The following is a 5,479-nucleotide window of genomic DNA, read 5'->3' on the forward strand; positions in this document are numbered from 1 at the left end:
GCCCTTTCGGGGGTCCGGTGAATCATCTCTGTAAAATCATCTCTGTAAAACCATCATGGCCCCAGTGCCATCACCACCTTATTACAACACATCATCATATATCTATACACGTATCCTAGCCCTCTATTGAGGGACTCAGGGAATAATGCAGTGAACTGTGCACGAGAACATATCCTGGCCCGAGACTCAAGGAAAGAAGTGTTACGATATACACGAGTAGAGTAGTGAGTAACTATATGCAATTTAAATCATTATCAGAAACTCGACAAAATAAGAAAGTTAAGCTTTTGTTTGAGGACCCGAGTAACGGTGTAGTCATCTCGAGTGTCCTCTAAATGCCATTATGGGCTGTCTCAATTATAATCTCGGGGCTCCTAGACATGTACTAAAGTAAAGCCAAATCGCTTATGGAACCAGAAACATTTGTTAACATATAGTCTGTAAGACTTGGAGCCTGTATATTTGTTATTTCTTTAGCATATAACAGTTTCCAGGGAAATAGTTCGGCTACCGTAGGAGTTCAATATTCAGAAGTAAATAAGAGATGTTCGAGAATAGATTTACCCTAGAGCTCAGATCATATTCAACTTACAACTAAGACAAAGACATGCCCAAAAGAAGAAAGAGAATAAGCTTTATGTAGTTTGTACTTTGTTTTAGATGACCTTCATACACATATTTCATACCCGGCCCATTATAGGGCTCGGTGAGCCACTATGGCATTCAAATCTCACTTTCGTACCAAATACATATCAAGAGAAGGGAAAGATAGTTTCCCATACACTATTCTTTAGCATGTAGAAGCCTTAACAGGTAATACTCAATCCTTGTAGGAGTATTAACACTTAACTGTAGTTAGGGATTATGGGGCGTACCTGGAGTTCTGGGAATGGAATTATTCCCACATTCCACATACAATTCACTTAAGGCTAAAACTTGCCAAAAGGAAAGAAAGATAATTGTACGTGCTTACACCAAAACATGCCACAAGAAAGCTTTACATACCTTTTGGGAGTTACCCTTTATCCTGCTCCTCTCGTCGTCTTCCGAACCTATTAAGACATATTTAGGCCCTGCAACAACAATCCACACCCCTCCAGCAGCAACTCACAAGAACCGCACTTTACTTCGATGACAATTCACCTCTAGCGACTCCAATTTAGTTTATTTCGAACGTCGAGCATTTCTACAACATTCTTAAACTTCCAGCAGCATACAAGGGGTGTAATACCATATAACAATACCATAAACTCCAATTTAAAAGGAAAGTCCTTACCTTACATTAAACTTGTCAAACTCGTCAAAACTATCCAAAATGTAAAATCTGGACAGCTTACTGTTTTACCTTGTCGGTTCATTTCGAGGTTGTAATGGAAGGAAAAAGGATTTACGTCCTTCATGAAAGTTATAGACATGTCTTAGGGTCGCAAACAATTTCGAATCATCCCTACATCAATTTTGTACAAAAAGATATGACCAAAAGACTTACAACTGTCCGTGTAGAATTTTCAAAACCAAATCTGAGCAGTACCTCCTCTGCACTTCATCACCATTTTTCGAACTAATACAAGTAAAAATGGATTTTGGAGTCTGAATGAAAGTTATAGAACCACGAAATACCTTTCCAAAACATATTAAATCACTCGAACCGAATCTGTACACAAGAAGTTATACCAATATTACTAATCACTGTCCCTTCCAAAAACGGGTTGGTTAATTAATTCTTAACATTTTCTCCTTCGACTTTCTCTTATTTCTTTCCAATTGTAAACTGAAAATATGGTTCCGTAGGCATCGTAATATATATATATATACACCTCCACGTATTTAAGGTACACCGTATATAATTAATTCACGGAAGAAAGTTGAAAAACTCACCTTGAATCTTCAACAACGATGGCTGCCTCTCTATTTCCTTCTTTCACATTTTGCTTTCTATGTTGGCTGCTGTTTTTGGATAATGAACATATTAAGAATCATATACACACATATATAGGAGGTGACACGTGTCATCCCCTAAGGGTGACACGTGTCAGGCCCTTATTGGGCCACCTCAAACATGCGGCCAATGGGGTGCTGCCACGTGGCAGTGGGGTCCACCTCCACCAAGTAGGTGGGTCACCTGCCTGTTTGAGGTGCTGCCACGTTTCGCCTTCTTAGGCTGCTATGTGTCATCTTCTCCTCTTCTCCGTGGGTTCGTAATCTCGTCTTATTTTAAGCACCCGTGTAATCCATGCTACGTAAGCTTGGTAGGTACTCCAATAGCTTAAGTATGTAAGACTTCCAAGTTAGTAGCTTACGTAGGTAACTCGAGTTCTACGACCCATTACTTGGCCTCCAATTCCTTTTGGACTCTTATGATTTCATATCTAACCTTCTCTACTATGGGGTATCACATTCTCCCTTCCTAAGAGTCGTTTGATAGTGTCGTAGCGTATCCGGCTCACATGATAATGTGCAAGGAACTCATGAGACATTTCGAGTTTAAAAAGGGTGGGGTGTAACATCCTTCCCCCCTTTAGAACATTCGTCCCTGAATGTTAGACAAAACTTCTCTTAGCACCTTATATAAATCGTAAAGAGATTCTTTGCTATTTTCTTAACACATACTTCCATACCAATACTTCATATACCTGTTTCAGGAATCGAGGTTACCTGTAAGTATCGGTTATAGGTGCAAATACTTGTATTTTATGTTCTCTTCAGTTCCCCGATCATCCTCTTTCTGGTTTTGGTTTTTCCACTGTAACTTGACGGAAGGTACGTCTTTATTCTTCAATCTTTCAGTTCGCCGATCTAGGATGGAGGTAGGTTTTTCCTCACCGGATTCCATCTCCTGGACCTCACCTATGGCATACACCCTGGGTGACTCTTCAGTATTTGATGGACTGGGCATATAGTTTCCAAATGAGGTGGTAAGCTTAAATTACCAGTCACATTGCCCACTTTATGAGTAACTTGATACCGTCTAACATATTTTGGGTTACGTCCCCTTTTCTGGGTGACTCCGTTATGAACATCCAATCATCCATTTAAACTCTGAATGTCGATGTCGATTATCTGTATATCATTTCTGCCGACTCTGGGTTGTTAGTCAGTAGTTTGCTTAATCCTGTTTGGCCTACCAGTTTAGTCTTTTCCCCACCAGGGGGACTTATATGCTCTTCCTTACAACCTCTTGTAGGGGGTCATCTAGATACTGGAATGGTAGCCCTTCTCGTAGGCAAACTCAATAAGTGGTGGACGATCATCTTAGTTACTTTTCAAGCCAACCATATAATAGTATGCTCAGTCTGGTCAGTAGTTCAAGGAAAAGTGCAGTACGAGGACCTGTCTATACTCCCAAGCTTTTCTTGGACTGATCTCGAGATGTTAATCATAACTAAAGTCCCTCTATTTGAAATATTACCTGGGGAACTTCACGGACCCTTACTACTTCCTTGTCATATAGCTTCACCTAGTTCCAGTTGCATAGGTGGTCTTGCTTGGAAGCAAAGGGGTTGATTCGTTAGCCTTCTCTCAATAATTCATATAGCACCCTACTCTTGAAGAGTATAGAATAGGTGCATGATGACGTTGATAATTCGGGAATCCCTAGCTTCGTATAGTTTTTCTTGACTTTCTTCAGAACTTTCACTGGCACTTTATTCTTTTGGGTCCTTCTTCTCCCTTATTCTATATTCGATGTCGGGGAAGATCTTTGGTCACTCGTGGCCATGTCTTACTTCATCCATAGTATCAGATCCATCTCGATAGTTTGACTTAACCCATCTCTACATCTCTCAATAGTTAATCACAACTTGAGCTTCTTTGCCTGGTATAATAGCTATGGGGACTCCGTAAGGTTCTACCTCTGTTTTATTCTACAATTTTACACCTTCTCGGCAGAGTAGGTAACCTTTAATTGAAGAGGAAGGGACTAATATAGTTAATCCACAAGTAACATTCCCTCCAGATTCATCTGGCGCTAGAGTTCGAAGTGAGTCTTGTAGTCCCGGTCATATTGTGAAATTTTCGACCTTGGGCACTGTTTCATATCATTCGTAAATTACATCAGCTGGTACCCTTACCTTTTGGGTTATACTTTTTTTTTGCCCTCAGAGTTAGATACTCAATGGTGTCGAAATTCCCTCGCCCACTAGCCCATATAGTCATTCTGTGGTTTTCCTCTCATTAACTGGTTCTATGTTCAAGAACTGTGGCACTCAAGTATGTCGTCAGTTAGAAATTAGCTAATCCTTCTTATTTTGCTTAAGTCCTTGTTAGAATTGCCTTAACGTATCTTATAATACTCTGGGTACATAATCTTATATCGTTTCTTCGTTGCTAGTTCAGATTCTTCCATCTCGCGTGATCATACCAGCACTAACGTATTAAGTTCCATCAGAATTTTGAAGTTAAGCGTGCTGAGGCGAGAGTAATATTGGGATGGGTGACCTTCCTGGGAAGTCTTCGTGTCACGTTTCATTGTAATCCTTGCCATAATGTGTGGAGCACTCGGCTTAGCTTCAGATCTACCTCAGCGTTGTCTGGCGAGTCTTTATGTTCTGCCCTATCCTTTTGTCTGTTATCTTGCCTCCAGTATCGGCGTAGACCCTTAGCTCCACTATCTTTTATTCACTTTGTGTTCTCCTCATTTTCTACCACAGGAGGCTTTCTATTCTTTTTTCTTTGGTTATTTATCTATCACAACATTATTTGCGCCTAATTCTATAACCAACGTTTTGGCTTTTGGTCTAGCATGCTATTATTATCCTTCGTAGTATCTCTTAAATTATTCGATATCTTTTCATTGGTACGTTCATCTGTTTTTATACGCAGCCGCCTTCTAGTGTTATGTTGTTCAGGGTCTCATCACAAACTTCTTAACGCTACCTTATGTAGCATTCCGGCTTCCATCCAATTATTGGCGGCCTCTAGACCTTTTTAACTTGGTTTGGCAAGATATCTTTTTAAAGTTTAGATGCCCATCTCAAATATATTCTCATATCAATTGCCTTCATCTTACTTTTGCAATTTTCTCATTAACTTCCCCCCTTTAGAGGGTACTTATACTTTCCTTTGTTTGTACTTGTAGTCGTTTAAATTCCAACTAGGCAGTGCTAATATTCTGACGATAAGGTTTTCTTAGAGTAGTAGCTTTATCCCAACCTATATCATGTGCTTCTTGGGGCGAATAGGAGTTGTGCCATTTATTCCTTAAGTTTGCCATCCACGTCCCTTGAGGGTTCCACTAATTTTGGGGCGACGTGGTGTACACGTATCATTTTTTTGGATCTTAAGCTCCATGCTCTTACTGCGTTCCCAACGCAGGCTTTTAACTTAGTCGACACATATTAAGTGCGCCTTACTAGCGATCTCACTTTATCCTTGCATACTTGTATCACACTGTTCAACTTATACTTACATATCCCCCTGTTTGTTCGTATTCGTATTCAGTTCCTGACATCTCTTTGTGGTGATTTTGTTCGAAGCTCTT

General features: G+C 40.1%; 1 pseudogene; it reads left to right on the forward strand.

Moving 5' to 3' along the window:
• Positions 1 to 4,346: 4,346 nt before the first annotated feature.
• Positions 4,347 to 4,466, forward strand: LOC129871884 (5S ribosomal RNA; annotated as a pseudogene).
• The last annotated feature ends 1,013 nt before the right edge of the window (positions 4,467 to 5,479 follow it).

The sequence above is a fragment of the Solanum dulcamara genome, chromosome 10 (assembly GCF_947179165.1).
Source record: "Solanum dulcamara chromosome 10, daSolDulc1.2, whole genome shotgun sequence".
Classification (NCBI taxonomy): Eukaryota; Viridiplantae; Streptophyta; class Magnoliopsida; order Solanales; family Solanaceae; genus Solanum; species Solanum dulcamara.